Source organism: Haematobia irritans, chromosome 1 (genome assembly GCF_050003625.1).
Source record: "Haematobia irritans isolate KBUSLIRL chromosome 1, ASM5000362v1, whole genome shotgun sequence".
In the NCBI taxonomy this organism is placed as follows: domain Eukaryota; kingdom Metazoa; phylum Arthropoda; class Insecta; order Diptera; family Muscidae; genus Haematobia; species Haematobia irritans.
The window spans coordinates 252,117,717-252,135,429 of record NC_134397.1 but is presented as its reverse complement, the minus strand read 5'-3'; the positions used below and the strand labels follow the sequence as shown (position 1 = coordinate 252,135,429).

General features: G+C 32.2%; 1 protein-coding gene across 4 annotated transcripts in view; it reads left to right on the top strand.

The window, feature by feature from the left end:
- The first annotated feature begins 2,603 nt into the window (after positions 1 to 2,603).
- LOC142220253 (uncharacterized) overlaps positions 2,604 to 17,713 on the top strand; it is a 346,247-nt gene continuing 331,137 nt past the window's right edge. Inside the window, exon 1 of one of the 4 annotated variants that reach the window (XM_075289289.1) lies at positions 2,604 to 2,739. The gene's annotated coding sequence lies outside the window, so the exon portion shown is untranslated. Of the gene's footprint in view, positions 2,916 to 17,713 lie in introns of all 4 variants that reach the window. The other 3 variants (XM_075289305.1, XM_075289296.1, XM_075289282.1) reach the window with 3 other exon arrangements.

The window sequence follows — 17,713 nt, the reverse complement described above, 5'->3', positions numbered from 1 at the left end:
CCTGGGGTCTATGGTTATCATAACAGAACGCCTTAGCACACGCAGCCACAAACGCCATTGAACACGATGCATCAAAACGTCTATTCAAATGTTTGTGATATGAACCTAATGTGACACCACGGCATGACATTCTAACTAGTTCCAGAGATGTTCTTTATTATTAGGAATGAAAATATAAAGAACGCTGGTTCAAATCTCACCAGCGGCAAGTTTTTTATTAAACATTTTTTTGTAAATAATATATATTTTTTTATGTTATACATCATTTTTATTTTGTTTTGTTTTCGGCATATATTTTTGTATAAATATTTTTTTTCCATTATAAAATCAAAAAAAAAAAATAAAAATTATTGTGATTTGCAAAACCATTTCGAAAAGAACTTCCTTGGAAGTGAAAAAGTCATACTGCACAAGTTCAAATCCCAGTGGCGACGATTTTTTTATTATTTTTTGGATATTAATTTGTATACCCTGCGACACACTGTGGAACAGGGTATTATAAGTTAGTGCATATGTTTGTAACACCCAGAAGGAGACGAGATAGACACATGGTGTCTTTGGCAATAATGCTTAGGGTGGGTCCCTGAGTCGATATAACCATGTCCGTCTGTCCGTCCGTCCGTCTGTCTGTGAACACATTTCTGTGATCAAAGTCTAGGTCGCAATTTAAGTCAATTCGCCTTCAAATTTGGCACATGTTCCTAATTTGAGTTAGAATAGAACCCTATTGATTTTGGAAGAAATCGGTTCAGATTTAGATATAGCTCCCATATATATCTTTCGCCCGATATGCACTAATATGGTCCCAAAAGCCAGAGTTTTGGCCCAATTGGGTTGAAATTTTGCACAGGAAGTGGATTTAGCATTGTAGCTATGCGTGCCAAATTTGGTTGAAATCGATTCAGATTTAGATATAGCTCCCATATATATCTTTCGCCCGATATGGACTTATATGGTCCTAGAAGCCAGAGTTTTGGCCCAATTTGTTTAAAATTTTGCACTAGGAGTACAATTAGTAGTGCAGTTAAGTGTGCAAAATTTGATTGAAATCGGTTCAGATTTAGATATAGCTCCCATATATATCTTTCGCCCGATATGGACTAATGTGGTTCTACTAGCCAGAGTTTTGGCCCAATTTGGTTGAAATTGTGCACAGGGAGTAGATTTAGCATTGTAGCTATGCGTGCCAAATTTGATTGAAATCGGTTCAGATTTAAATATATCTCCCATATATAGTTTTCGCCCGATTTACACTCATATGACCACAGAGGCCAATTTTTTACTCCGATTTAGTTGAAATTGTGCACAGGGAGTAGAATCAGCATTGCAGCTATGCGTGCCCAATTTGGTTGAAATCGGTTCAGATTTAGATATAGCTCCCATATATATGTTTTTCTGATTTCGACAAAAATTGTCAAAATACCAACATTTTCCCTTTTAAAATCGCCTCTGCTTAGTCGAAAACTTGTAAAAAGGACGGTAATTTTCCTTATCATCAAATACTAATCATAAAAAAACTTTTGCGAAGTTTCCATAAAATTGCTTCAGATTTAAATGTTTCCCATATTTATTTTTACTAACATTGTGTTCCACCCTAGTGCATTAGCCGACTTAAATTTTGAGTCTATAGATTTTGTAGAAGTCTATGAAATTCTGTCCAGATCGAGTGATATGTATTTGGGACAAACCTGTATATATAGCCCCCAACACATTTGACGGATGTGATATGGTGTCGAAAATTTAGATCTACAAAGTGGTGCAGGGTATAATATAGTCGGCCCCGCCCGACTTTAGACTTTCCTTACTTGTTTTGATTGATTTTTGTTTCAATTAAAAAATTTGTTGTATCAATTAAATTTTTAATTGAATACTTTTTAAAACTCTGTTAAAATTTTAATTGGAAAAATTTTCGTGAAATATTTTTCTGTGTTTTGCGACTTCTATATATTTCTTGGTGTAAAGTCAAAATAACGGTAGGTTTTGCATATACCTGTGACTTTCAAACTGTTTTGGTATAATATAAGCTTTCTAATGTTGTTAACAGTACCTATAAGCTATAATCTATTTAACATTGTATATGTATAGCATACTTTTAGGCATATTATTTTATTACCATTAATATTAACATGCAATGCGCATACAATCCACATAAGCAACAACAATCTACATGGTAAACAACATCGTCATTATCATTAAGCAAAAGGCACAAACAACAACAACACCAATAATATATATGACGACATACTACCACCACCAGCAACAACAACAACAAAACCAAGAGCACACAACAAAAAGAACAAAACCGAAAACTACCTCAACATCACTTCGTATTGGCAACAACAACAACAAAAACTCAAACAAATTTTTCAAATGAAAGTGTAACGTACATTTTCTGTTTTGCTATGCATGGAGAGATGTGTGTGTGTGTGTGTGAGTATGCGAGCTTCGTTTCGTATGTGCTTAAAGGTTTGGTTTGGTTGACTTCGTGTTTTTTCAACATCGTCCATTATTGCATTAGTATTGGTGGTATATCTGCGTATCGTTTGGTGAGTGTGTATTGGTGTGAAATGGATGTTCTTGTGCGTTAGAAAGGCATGGCCTTACCGACAACAGCATCGTGAGCAAAGTTTAGTCTTCGATAACGAGTTCAACGTGCATGCCGTCAAAGCGGAAAATACAAAACAAAGAATAACAGATAGAAGAAAAAAAAAACAAAGAAAATATAGCAGCAAAATTTCAGTAAAAAAAAAAAACAAAAAACACACATACACCGTAACAAACCGTTAAGCAAAAGCATACACACACACACGCTCTCAAGCGAAGTGTAAATACACAGTGAGAAATGCAACAATAAAAGAATACAAATTTGAATACAAGTGTTAAACAAAAAATAAGTAACGGTCATTTCAAAAAATGTAATGTCATTTTTTTTGGGGTAAAAGGAATCCAGGGAATAGAATTTGAATTTTAAAAGCCGGCATAAAAAATTCCAAATAATAATAAATAAATATATAAAATAAATTATAGAAAAGAAATATAGAAACTAAATACAAGTGAATATAAAAGATACTATTGTTTTAAATATTTATAAAAAAACAGTGTTTTTCAAATTTACGAAAAAATCATATACTTTTTTAAACAGTTATTGATAAAAGCAAATATATTATAAAAACTAATATATTTTGTAATTGTAATTTTTATTACAAATTTTTATTGTTGTTGCTAGATTTGCTTGCATAATTTTCAAAAAAAAAAAAAAAGTTAACAAAAAAATAAACGAATTAAATCATAGCCAGAGGAACCAAAGTGAAACCCCTTAAAAAAAAGCAAAATTAAAATCCACCTGAAAAAAAACAACAACAATGAAAGCCAGTGTTTAATTTAAGGCCATTGTCATATCTAATTTATGCAGCAGCATCATCTGTTCACGTGCTACAATTGGTGCTGCTGCTGCTTCTGCCACTACTGTTGCATTTTTTCTATTCGGTTTAATTGTGGATTAGTAATTTTTCCCTGAACTCATAGTTTGCCTTGCCATGGCAGCAAGCGATAAGTCTGAGTGACACATGGATTGTTTTTTTGTGATAAAAAAATGTTGGCCCATAGCCAATTGGGAAAATTCAAGATATAAATTTTTTAATAGAATTTTTGTTGTTGTGGTGACAATTGGAAACCAATTTTATATAAATAATATTTTTTTTTTCAAAGTTTCATGCCCTTGGGAATAAAGCATAAAACTTTGGAAAATAATTTTGTATACCCTCCACCATCGGATGGGGGGTATATTAACTTTGTCATTCCGTTTGTAACACATCGAAATATTGCTCTAAGAACCCATAAAGTATATATATATTCTGGGTCGTGGGTATAGCCCCCATATAAACCGATCTCCAGATTTGACCTACGGAGCCTCTTGGAGGAGCAAAATTCATCCGATCCGATTGAAATTTTGTATGTGGTGTTAGCATATGGTCTCTAACAACCAAGCAAAAATTGGTCCATATAGGTCCATAATTATATATAGCCCCCATATAAACCGATCCCCAGACTTGACCTCCGGAGCCTCTTGGAAGAGCAAATTTAATCCGATCCGGTTGAAATTTGGTATGTGGTGGTCTCTAACAACAAAGCAAAAATAGGTCCATATCGGTCCATAAATATATATAGCCCCCATATAAACCGATCTCCAGATTTGACCTACGGAGCCTCTTAGAGGAGCAAAATTCATCCTATCCAGTTGACATTTGGTACGTGGTGTCAGTATATGGTTTCTAACAACCATGCAAAAATTGGTCTATCTCGGTCCATAATTATATATAGCCCCCATATAAACCGATCTCCAGATTTGACCTCGGGAGCCTCTTGGAAGAGCAAATTTAATCCGATCCGTTTGAAATTTGGTACGTGGTGTTTGTATATGGTATCTAACAACCATGCAAAAATTGGTCCTTATCGGTACATAATTATATATAGCCCCCATATAAACCGATCCCCAGATTTGACCTCGGGAGCCTCTTGGAAGAGCAAATTTAATCCGATCCGTTTGAAATTTGGTACGTGGTGTTTGTATATGGTATCTAACAACCATGCAAAAATTGGTCCTTATCGGTCCATAATTATATATAGCCCCCATATAAATCGATCCCCAGATTTGATCTCCGGAACCTCTTGGAGGAGCAAAATTCATCCGATTCGGTTGAATTTGGTACATTTGGTATATGGCCGCTAAGAGCCATGCAAAAATTGGTCCATATCGGTCTATAGTTATATATAGCCAATGGCCAATCACACAAAAATTGGTCCATATCGCCAAAAATAATCTACCAAAATTTTATTTCTATAGAAAATCTTGTCAAAATTTTATTACTATTGGAAATCTTGTCAAAATTTTATTACTATAGAAAGTTTTGTAAAAATTTTATTTCTGTAGAAAATTTTGTCAAAATTTTATTTTTATAGAAAGTCTTGTCAAAATTTTATTTCTATTGAAAATTTTATCAAAATTTTATTTCTATAGATAATTTTGTCAAAATTTTATTACTATAAAAAAATTTTGTCGAACTGAATTACTTACGTCTTTAATCGGCCTTTTTTTTGTTTAATATACCCCCCGTATGGACTAACTTACTATTTAGAAGACGGTGTTAAGGATTTTTTAAGATACCTTGCCATCGGCAAGTGTTACCGCAACCCAAGTAATTCGATTGTGGATGACAGTCTTCCATCCATGGTGGAGGGAACATAAGATTCGGCCTGGCCGAATTTACGGCCGTATATACTTGTTTGAATTAATTTATGGTAAAATTGAGAAATAATTCTATAAAGATTTGTTGTTAATTGGATGTATTAATATTGTAATTTTACAAAATCAATCTCTATAAGAAATCTAGATCTATATTTAAATCGATATTCATATATTATCAATAATGTTAGACCACATTGCAAAAATCTTGCCCAGTTTTAGGTACTTATTCCGGACTACAGAACACGGTTGCCACAGTTGGTAGAATTCTACCAGAAAATGGTAGATTTTTTTACTGTTTGGTAGATTGGTAAAATTCTCGATGTTTTGGTAGATTTTGCAAAATATTCCTTTCCAACTTAGAGGCATTTCACAAATTTTTAATAGCAATAAAATGTTGGCAAAATGTTTTATAGAAATAAAATTTTAAATAAAAATAAAATTTTAACAAAATTTTCTATAGAAATAAAATTTTGAGAAAATTTTCCATAGAAATAAAATGTTGAGAAAATTTTCTGTAGAAATTCTATAGAAATAAAATTTTAACAAAATTTTCTATAGAAATAAAATTTTGAGAAAATTTTCAATAGAAATAAAATTTTAACAAAATTTTATATAAAAGTAAAATTTTAACAAAATTTTCTATAGAAATACAGTTTTAACAAAATTTTATATAGATATAAAATTTTCTATATAAATAAAATTTTCTATAGAAGATTTGATTTTGGTCGAATTTTCCCCAAATTTTGGTAGATTATTTTTGGCTCTAGTGGCAACTGTTAAAGATCCCTTTAATGTCTTTAAAAAACAAGTAAGGAAAGTCTAAAGTCCGGCGGGGCCAACTATATTATACCCTGCACCAATTTGTAGATCCACATTTTCGATACCTTGGGGTGGAACACAATGTTAGTAAAAACAAGTAAGGAAACTCTAAAGTCGGGCGGGGCCGACTATATTATACCCTGCACCACTTTGTAGATCTAAATTGTCGATACCATATTACATCCGTCAAATGTGTTGGGTGCTATATATAAAGGCTTGTCCTAAATACATACATTTAAATCTGACTCCACCTGAATAAAATTTATAATTTATAGACTTAAAATTTAAGTCGGCTAATGCCCTGGGATGGTACACTATGTTAGTAAAAAAAAATATGGGAAACATTTTAATCTGAACCAATTTTGAGGCAACTTCGCAAAAGTATATTTATGATTTATCGGTCGATAGATGTGTATTAGAAATAAAGGAAATGAGTCACTTTTACAAGTTTTCGACTTAGCAGTGACGATTTTATAAGGAAAATGTGGGTATTTGGGTCATTTTTGTCCAAATCGGAAGCTATATAGAAATCTGAATTGATTTCAACCAAATTTAACATGTATACTTAGTATTTTAATTCTCCTCTCTGTGCAAAATTTCACGTTAATCGGACTACAACTTTGAACTCTGTAGTCATATGACGGAAAATCGGGCGAAAGATATATATGTGGAGCTATATCTAAATCTGAACCGATTTCCATAAAATTTAGCACATTTGACTACACTACTAATTGTAATCCTAGTGCAAAATTGCAACCAAATTGAGCTAAAACTCTGGCTTCTGGGTCCATATAAGTGCATATCAGGCGAAAGATATATATGGGAGCTATATCTAAATCTGAACCGATTTCTTCCAAAATCAATAGGGTTCTATTCTGACCCAAAACAGGAACTTGTGTCAAATTTGAAGGCGATTGGACTTAAACTGCGACCTAGACTTTGATAACAAAAATGTGTTCACAGACAGACGGACAGACGGACAGACGGACATGGCTAGATTGACTCAGGGACCCACCCTGAGCATTATTGGCAAAGACACAATGTATCTATCTCGTCTCCTTCTGGGTATTGTAAACATATGCACTAACTTATACTACCCTGTTGCACAGTGTGGCGCAGGGTATAAATATGGGAAACATTTAAATCTGAACCAATGTGGAGGAAACTTCGCAAAAGTGCATTTATTATGATTTATCGATCGATAGATATGTATTAGGTTAGGTTAGGTTATGTGGCAGCCCGATGTATCAGGCTCACTTAGACTATTCAGTCCATTGTGATACCACAGTGGTGAACTTCTCTCTTATCACTGAGTGCTGCCAGATTCCATGTTAAGCTCAATGACAAGGGACCTCCTTTTTATAGCCGAGTCCGAACGGCGTTCCACATTCCAGTGAAACCACTTAGAGAAGTTTTGAAACCCTCAGAAATGTCACCAGCATTACTGAGGTGGGATAATCCACCGCTGAAAAACTTTTTGGTGTTCGGTCGTAGCAGGAATCGAACCCACGACCTTGTGTATGCAAGGCGGGCATGCTAACCATTGCACCACGGTGGCTCCTAGATATGTATTAGAAGTATAGGGAAATTGGAATCATTTTTACAAGTTTTCGACTTAGCAGTGGCGATTTTACAAGGAAAATGTGGCTATTTTGGCCATTTTTTGCTCAAATTGGAAAAACATATATATGGGAGCTAAATCTGAATAGATTTCAACAAATTTCAAATTTGATATACATAGTAACTTTGTTAATTCTACTGTCTGTGCAAAATTTCACGTAAATAGGAGTACAACTTTGGCGTCCAGTGTTGCCAGTATTTTTCTGGCTTTTGTCCCCAAATTATAATTTTTCGTCTCCAAAAATCGGAATTCCTCAAAAAAATCCCCAACACATTTTTGACAATTTTTTTTTGAAAAAAAACAAATAAAGCAAAAGGCTCTGCTGTAAAAAAAAATTAAAAATTAAAATTTTATCAAATTCAGCAAACTGCAACAAAATCAAGATTTCGAACCACAATATCAAGAGACTGGTAATCATCTTCCAAATGCTGGAGATATGAATTCGGTCATATCTCCCCAAATTCGGCTTTTGTCCCCAAATTATAATTTTTCGTCTCCAAAAATCGGAATTCCTCAAAAAAATCCCCAATACATTTTTGACAATTTTTTTTTGAAAAAAAACAAATAAAGCAAAAGGCTCTGCTGTAAAAAAAAATTAAAAATTAAAATTTTATGAAATTCAGGAAACTGCAATAAAATCAAGATTTCGAACCACAATATCAAGAGACTGGTAATCATCTTCCAAATGCTGGAGATATGAATTCGGTCACCTTGTATTTATGAACGAAAATTTGCTTCTAAATATTCAAGTAGTAAATTTGGGTGATAGACTCAACCAAAGTTGGTAACCAAAGTTGGGAGAATTCTACCAGAAATGGTAGATTTTTTTATTGTTTGGTAGATTGATAGGATTTTTTACGTTTTGGTAGATTTTGCAGAGGTAAATTTTCTACAGAAATAAACTTCTGACAAAATTTTGAAAAAAATTTGTATATGGAAAAAAATGTTGAGAAAATTTTCTACATAGAAATAAAATTTTAACAAAATTTTCTATATTGAAATAAAATTTTGAAAAAATTTTCTATACAGAAATAAAATTTTGACAAAATTTTGCTATAGAAATAAAATTTTGACAAAATTTTGCTATAGAAATAAAATTTTGATAAATGTTCTATAGTAATAAAATGTTGACGAAATTTTCCAAAAACACAAAATTTTGAAAAAAATTTTCTATAGTTGAATTTATTTTGACAATTTAAACCAATTTTTTTATATTCTTAATTATTTTTTTTCTGGTCCGTAATTATTTTAACTCTATAAACTTATTGTATTCATGAATTTAACTTCGAACTGGCTTACCATAGCTGAATAAATAAAAAAATAAAATGATGAAAAAAAATGTACTATAGGAACATATTTATGGAAATTCCCCACCAAAACCCCAAGTCCCCAACTCAGAAATTTCGTTCCCATTCATGAAAAATATCCCCGATATGGGAAAAATCCCTAATACTGACAACACCTTGGTCGTCTGTGGTCATATTAGTCTAAATCGGGCAAAAGATATATATGGGAGCTATTTCTAAATGTGAACCGATTTTTCCTTCGGTAGACGTATGAAGATGTTTGATGCGTATACGTTATATTATTGAACTTACAAATGTTATTTCTATAAAAAAAATTCTCAAACATTTTTTTCTAAAGAAAATTTTCTCAAAATTTTATTTCTATAAAAAACTTGGTATTCCATTGCAATAATTTAAAGAGTAAACATACATAGTTCTGTGATATAGATTTAAAGTTTTGCTGCAATATTTACATTTTATTTATTTATTTAGTTATTATTATTGTTTGTGATGTCCAGTTTTAATAATTAAAAAAATTCTCTGGAAAAAGGTCGGGAAAAAAGCCGACGAAACGTCGAGAAAAAAGATGAAATAAACTTGTTTTATTTGCATTTATATATATTGACCAAAACAGCCCATTAAAATAAACAAAAATCTAAAAAACTTTCTCAAAAAATTTTTTTAAAGAAAATTTTGTCAACATTTTATTTCTATAGAAAATTTTGGCAAAATTTTATTTCTATAGAAAATTTTTGCAAAATTTTATTTCTAAAGTAACTTTTGTCAAGATTTTATTTCTATCGAAAAATTTGTTAAACATTTTATTTCTAAAGAAAATTTTGTCAAAATTTTATATCTTAAGAAAATGTTGTCAAAATTTTATATCTTAAGAAAATGTTGTCAAAATTTTATATCTTAAGAAAATTTTGTCAAAATTTTATTTCTATAGAAAATTTTTGCAAAATTTTATTTCTATAGAAAGTTTTTGCAAAATTTTATTCCTAAAGAAAATTTTGTCAAGATTTTATTTCGATAGAAAATTTTGTTAAAAATTTTATTTCTAAAGAAAATTTTGTCCAAATTTTATTTCTATAGAAAATTTTGTGCAAATTTTATTTCTATAGAAAACTTTCTCAAAATTTTATTTCTAAAAAAAATTTTCACAAACATTTTTTCTAAAGAAAATTTTCTGAAAATTTTATTTTATAGAAAATTTTCTCACAAAAATTTTTTTAAAGAAAATTTTGTCAAAATTTTGTTTCTATAAAAAATTTTGTCAACATTTTATTGCTTGAAAAAAAATGGAAAATTTTATTTCTAAAGATTTTATATCTTAAGAAAATGTTGTCAAAATTTTATATCTTAAGAAAATTTTGTCAAAATGTTATTTCTATAGAAAATTTTTGCAAAATTTTATTTCTATAGAAAGTTTTTGCAAAATTTTATTCCTAAAGAAAATTTTGTCAAGATTTTATTTCGATAGAAAATTTTGTTAAAAATTTTATTTCTAAAGAAAATTTTGTCCAAATTTTATTTCTATAGAAAATTTTGTGCAAATTTTATTTCTATAGAAAACTTTCTCAAAATTTTATTTCTAAAAAAAATTTTCACAAACATTTTTTCTAAAGAAAATTTTCTGAAAATTTTATTTTATAGAAAATTTTCTCACAAAAATTTTTTTAAAGAAAATTTTGTCAAAATTTTATTTCTATAAAAAATTTTGTCAACATTTTATTGCTTGAAAAAAACTGGAAAATTTTATTTCTAAAGAAAATTTTGTAAAAATTTTATTTTTATAAAAATTGTGTAAAAATTTTATTTCTATAAAAAGTTTGTAATCATTTATTTCTATAAAAATTTTGTAAAAATTTTATTACTACCATTTTTGATAGAATTTTACCTACTGTGGCAACCGTGGTTAGAATGCATTAAAAATCATAAAAAAATAATAAAAAATATTTATATGGCAAAATATCACAAAATTTTTTAATTCACATCCAAAACACTGAATTCGTACATACCTTAAGAAATTATGCAAATTCAGTGCAATGGCAAGCCCATGTTAAAGTTATAGTTTCTGCGCCAATTTGGCACCACTTCCGGACTCAAAAAGAACACTAATTTTTTGGCAACGCTTGTTTTGTTGGCCTTTTAAAAATAAATGCTACCCGATTCCTGCGAAATGTTCTGTGAAGCTTGCGGTTGATTTAGTTAATGTTAAATTTTCCTTACAACAAACTCGGCAGGGGCCGACTATATTGTAACCTGCATCATATTCTATATCTAAATTTTCGATACCATCTCAAATAAAAGTTTATGTTCCCATATTTTCTTTAAATCTGTGATTTGCACACATATTTTTAGACTTGCTAGAAAATCTCTAGATTTCAGATTTAAATCAGCTAATGCCCTGGAATGCGAATCATAATGTTTTGTCAACAAATATGGGAAATAATATTGAAATCTAAAACTATTTTTATGCAATTTCCCAAAAGTATCTTTACGATTTATCGGCCGATAGGTATGTATTAGAGGTAAAGTAAAATTTTAGTTATTTTTACAAGATTTCTTGTTTGCAGTGGCAATTTTACAAGGAAATTGTATGGATGTGAATATTTTGGTCCTATTTTTATACCCTTCACCACTACTGTGGTACAGGGTATAATAAGTTTGTGCATTTGTATGTAACGCCAAGAAGGAAAAGTCTGAGACCCATCGTTTAGTATACCGATCGTCTTAGAATTAAATTCTGAGTCGATTTAGCGATGTCCGTCTGTCTGTCTGTCTGTCCGTCTGTCTGTTGATGTATTTTTGTTTGCAAAGTACAGCTCGCAGTTTTACTCCGATTGTCCTAAAATTTGGTATAGGGTCCTGTTTCGGCTCAAAGACGATCCCTATTGATTTTGGAAAAAAACGGTTCAGATTTAGATATAGCTGCCATATATATTTTTCACCGATCTGGTCATAATTGGCGTGTATATCAACCGATCTTCCTCAAATTCCGTACATCCGAATATTTTATGAGTCTCGAAAAACTTGCAAAATATCAGCCAAATCGGTTCAGATTTAGATATAGCTCCCATATATAGCTTTCGCCCGATTTACACTCATTTGCCAACAGAGGCCAATTTTTTTCTCCGATTTAGTTGAAATTTTGCACAGGGAGTAGAATTAGCATTGTAGCTATGCGTGTCAAATTTGGTTGAAATCGGTTCAGATTTAGATATAGCTCCCATATATAGCTTTCGCCCGATTTACACTCATATGACCACAGAGGCCAATTTATAACTCCGATTTAGTTGAAATTTTGCACAGGGAGTAGAATTAGCATTGTAGCTATGCGTGCCAAATTTGGTTGACATCGGTTCAGATTTAGATTTAGCTCCCATATATAGCTTTCGCCCGATTTACACTCAAATGACCACAGAGGCCAATTTTTTGCTCCGATTTAGTTGAAATTTTGCACAGGGAGTAGAATTATCATTGTAGCTATGCGTGTCAAATTTGGTTGAAATCGGTTCAGATTTAGATATAGCTCCCATATATAGCTTTCGCCCGATTTACACTCAAATGACCACAGAGGCCAATTTTTTGCTCCGATTTAGTTGAAATTTTGCACAGGGAGTATAATTAGCATTGTAGCTATGCGTGCCAAATTTGGTTGAAATCGGTTCAGATTTAGATATAGCTCCCATATATAGCTTTCGCCCGATTTACACTCAAATGACCACAGAGGCCAATTTATAACTCCGATTTAGTTGAAATTTTGCACAGGGAGTAGAATTAGCATTGTAGCTATGCGTGCCAAATTTGGTTGACATCGGTTCAGATTTAGATTTAGCTCCCATATAAAGGGTGATTTGTTAAGAGCTTGATAACTTTTTTTAAAAAAAAAACGCATAAAATTTGCAAAATCTCATCGGTTCTTTATTTGAAACGTTAGATTGGTCCATGACATTTACTTTTTGAAGATAATTTCATTTAAATGTTGACCGTGGCTGCGTCTTAGGTGGTCCATTCGGAAAGTCCAATTTTGGGCAACTTTTTCGAGCATTTCGGCCGGAATAGCCCGAATTTCTTCGGAAATGTTGTCTTCCAAAGCTGGAATAGTTGCTGGCTTATTTCTGTAGACTTTAGACTTGACGTAGCCCCACAAAAAATAGTCTAAAGGCGTCAAATCGCATGATCTTGGTGGCCAACTTACCGGTCCATTTCTTGAGATGAATTGTTCTCCGAAGTTTTCCCTCAAAATGGCCATAGAATCGCGAGCTGTGTGGCATGTAGCGCCATCTTGTTGAAACCACATGTCAACCAAGTTCAGTTCTTCCATTTTTGGCAACAAAAAGTTTGTTAGCATCGAACGATAGCGATCGCCATTCACCGTAACGTTACGTCCAACAGCATCTTTGAAAAAATACGGTCCAATGATTCCACCAGCGTACAAACCACACCAAACAGTGCATTTTTCGGGATGCATGGGCAGTTCTTGAACGGCTTCTGGTTGCTCTTCACTCCAAATGCGGCAATTTTGCTTATTTACGTAGCCATTCAACCAGAAATGAGCCTCATCGCTGAACAAAATTTGTCGATAAAAAAGCGGATTTTCTGCCAACTTTTCTAGGGCCCATTCACTGAAAATTCGACGTTGTGGCAGATCGTTCGGCTATTCATGATGAAATGTCAAAGCATACTGAGCATCTTTCTCTTTGACACCATGTCTGAAATCCCACGTGATCTGTCAAATACTAATGCATGAAAATCCTAACCTCAAAAGAATCACCCTTTATATGTTTTTCTGATTTCGACCAACATTTTTCTTGTAAAATCGCCACTGCTTAGTCTAAAAGTTGTAAAAATGACTCTAATTTTCCTAAACTTCTAATACATATATATCGAGCGATAAATCATAAATAAACTTTTGCGAAGTTTCCTTAAAATTGCTTCAGATTTAAATGTTTCCCATATTTATACCCTTCACCACTACTGTGGTACAGGGTATAATAAGTTTGTGCATTTGTATGTAACGCCAAGAAGGAAAAGTCTGAGACCCATCGTTTAGTATACCGATCGTCTTAGAATTAAATTCTGAGTCGATTTAGCGATGTCCGTCTGTCTGTCTGTCTGTCTGTCTGTCTGTCTGTCCGTCTGTCTGTTGATGTATTTTTCTGTGCAAAGTACAGCTCGCAGTTTTACTCCGATTGTCCTAAAATTTGGTATAGGGTCCTGTTTCGGCTCAAAGACGATCCCTATTGATTTTGGACAAAATCGGTTCAGATTTAGATATAGCTGCCATATATATTTTTCACCGATCTGGTCATAATTGGCGTGTATATCAACCGATCTTCCTCAAATTCCGTACATCCGAATATTTTATGAGTCTCGAAAAACTTGCAAAATATCAGCCAAATCGGTTCAGATTTAGATATAGCTCTCATATATAGCTTTCGCCCGATTTACACTCATTTGCCAATAGAGGCCAATTTTTTGCTCCGATTTAGTTGAAATTTTGCACAGGGAGTAGAATTATCATTGTAGCTATGCGTGTCAAATTTGGTTGAAATCGGTTCAGATTTAGATATAGCTCCCATATATAGCTTTCGCCCGATTTACACTCAAATGACCACAGAGGCCAATTTTTTGCTCCGATTTAGTTGAAATTTTGCACAGGGAGTATAATTAGCATTGTAGCTATGCGTGCCAAATTTGGTTGAAATCGGTTCAGATTTAGATATAGCTCCCATATATAGCTTTCGCCCGATTTACACTCAAATGACCACAGAGGCCAATTTTTTGCTCCGATTTAGTTGAAATTTTGCACAGAGAGTAGAATTAGCATTGTAGCTATGCGTGCAAAATTTGGTTGAAATCGGTTCAGATTTAGATATAGCTCCCATATATATGTTTTTCTGATTTCGACAAAAATGGTCAAAATACCAACATTTTCCTTGTAAAATCGCCACTGCTTAGTCGAAAAGTTGTAAAAATGACTCTAATTTTCCTAAACTAAACTTTAAACGATAAATCATAAATAAACTTTTGCAGAGTTTCCTTAAAAGTGCTCCAGATTTAAATGTTTCCCATATTTTTTTACTAACATTGTGTTCCACCCTAGTGCATTAGCCGACTTAAATTTTGAGTCTATAGATTTTGTAGAAGTCTATCAAATTCTGTCCAGATCGAGTGATATTTAAATGTATGTATTTGGGACAAACCTTTATATATAGCCCCAACACATTTGACGGATGTGATATGGTATCGAAAATTTAGATCTACAAAGTGGTGCAGGGTATAATATAGTCGGCCCCGCCCGACTTTAGACTTTCCTTACTTGTTTTTTTTTTTATCAAATTGGAGGATCATATACATGAGGTCTAAATCTGAGATGATTTTGACCAAATTTGGGACATATTTTTCATGAATGGGGACGAAATTTCTGAGTTGGGGACTTGGGGATTTGGTGGGGAATTTCCATAAATATGGGGCTAAACAACGAAACGAATCTAAATCAAGTAGACCGAACAACAGGGAAAAAATTAAAATTTTTGATTTTTATCAACAAAATTTTTTTTTTTAAATGTTTAATTATACTAAATGTTGCAATAAAATAACTGAAATGGTATGAAATAAAATAAAAAGGTGTACAATTTTGGGTTCAAATTGTATCAAATTTCAAAAATAATGCAGTGGATTGGATTGGATAAAAATTATTTAACAACTTGTAAAATAACGAATGTACCATTTGGTTTTTGTGCTCAAAATAATTTGGTAGAAACCAAAACCCAGTCTTAAAGTTACCCTTAGTAATATTTACTGCCAATATTTATATCCTGCGCCACACTATGGAACAGGATATTAAAAGTTAGTGCAGTCTTCCAGAAGGAGAATAGATAGACACATGGTGTCTTTGGCAATAATACTCGGCTCCTGAGTCGAACTAGCTATGTCCGTCCATCTGTTTTGCGAATATATTTTTGTAATCAAAGTCGATTTCAAATTTGACACAAGTATATTTTATGGGTCAGAATAGAAACCTATTGATTGGCTGAAATCGGTTTACATTTAGATATAGCTTCAATATAAATCTTTCTCCCGATTTAAATTCGTATGACTACCGGAGTTCAAAATTCCTCCGATTGCACCGAGCGAACATTTAACATTTGATCAATATGTCCCAAAGTTGGTCAAAATCATCTCAGATTTAGACCTCAAGATCCTCTAATTTGATAAAAAAAATAGGACCAAAATATTCACATCCATACAATTTCCTTGTAAAAATGCCACTGCAAACAAGAAATCTTGTAAAAATAACTAAAATTTTACTTTACCTCTAATACATACCTATCGGCCGATAAATCGTAAAGATACTTTTGGGAAATTGCATAAAAATGATTTTAGATTTCAATATTTCCCATATTTGTTGACAAAACATTATGATTCACATCCCAGGGCATTAGCCGATTTAAATCTGAAATCTAGAGATTTTCTAGCAAGTCTAAAAATATGTCTGCAAATCACAGATTTAAGGAAAATATGGGAACATAAACTTTTATTTGAGATGGTATCGAAAATTTAGATATAGAATATGATGCAGGTTACAATATAGTCGGCCCCTGCCGAGTTTGTTGTAAGGAAAATTTAACATTAACTAAATCAACCACAAGCTTCACAGAACATTTCGTAGGAATCGGGCAGCATTTATTTTTAAAAGGCCAACAAAACAAGCGTTGCCAAAAAATTAGTGTTCTTTTTGAGTCCGGAAGTGATGCCAAATTGGCGCAGAAACTATTACTTTAACATGGGCTTGTCATAGGACAGATGTGCACCATTGCACTGAATTTGCATAATTTCTTAAGGTGTGTACGAATTCAGTGTTTTGGATGTGAATTAAAAAATTTTGTGATATTTTGCCATATAAATATTTTTTATTTTTTTTATGATTTTTAATGCATTCTACACGCAAAAAAATAATTCTTTCCTCCCAAACGAAATTTTAGACAAACAAAGTTCTTTTCTCATTTGCTTTTCGCTGTAAGGAAGTGTATTTGGAAGAAAAGTATGTACTTTTTGTGATAAACGTTTATTCTTTTCCAGGATGTAAAAACAATTTCATAAAGACTAACTCAAAAAAACATTGTTTTCTTGCTAATTGCATTTTTCCTCACATCTTTCTCACATCCACGAGGTTTTTTAGTTCTTAACACCTTTTCCTGTAATACCAACAATGTAGAAGAAATTATACGATTTTATAAATTTTTAATTTTTTTTTACCTTTCGCCTGGACGGAGAATCGAACCGCGGACCATGCACTTTGTAAGGCAACACACTAACCACTGAGCTATGTACCTGTTATGGTCATCAATGGATAAATATCCATATAAGTTATATTTATATAGCATAGCTTGCGGCGCCCACGAACCGAATAAACAAAGTTTTTTTTAAAGAAACAAACATTTAGTTTGCCACCGTGGAGCAGTGGTTGCTACGTCCGACTTGCATGCCAAGGGTCGTGGGTTCGATCCCTGCTTCGACCAAATTTTTTTTTGTTTTTTTTTTTTTTACATATATTCCAGATATGTTCGGAAGATTCCGAAAAAATGTTGAACATTACATTGTACTATATTAAATTTTGAACTGTAAAATGTGTATTATTAAAGACCTAAAGTCACAAAATAATAGTGTTTGATATAAACGAAATGAACTGTGTTGTTGTTTCAAAAATATTTTTTTTATTGAAAAAATAAA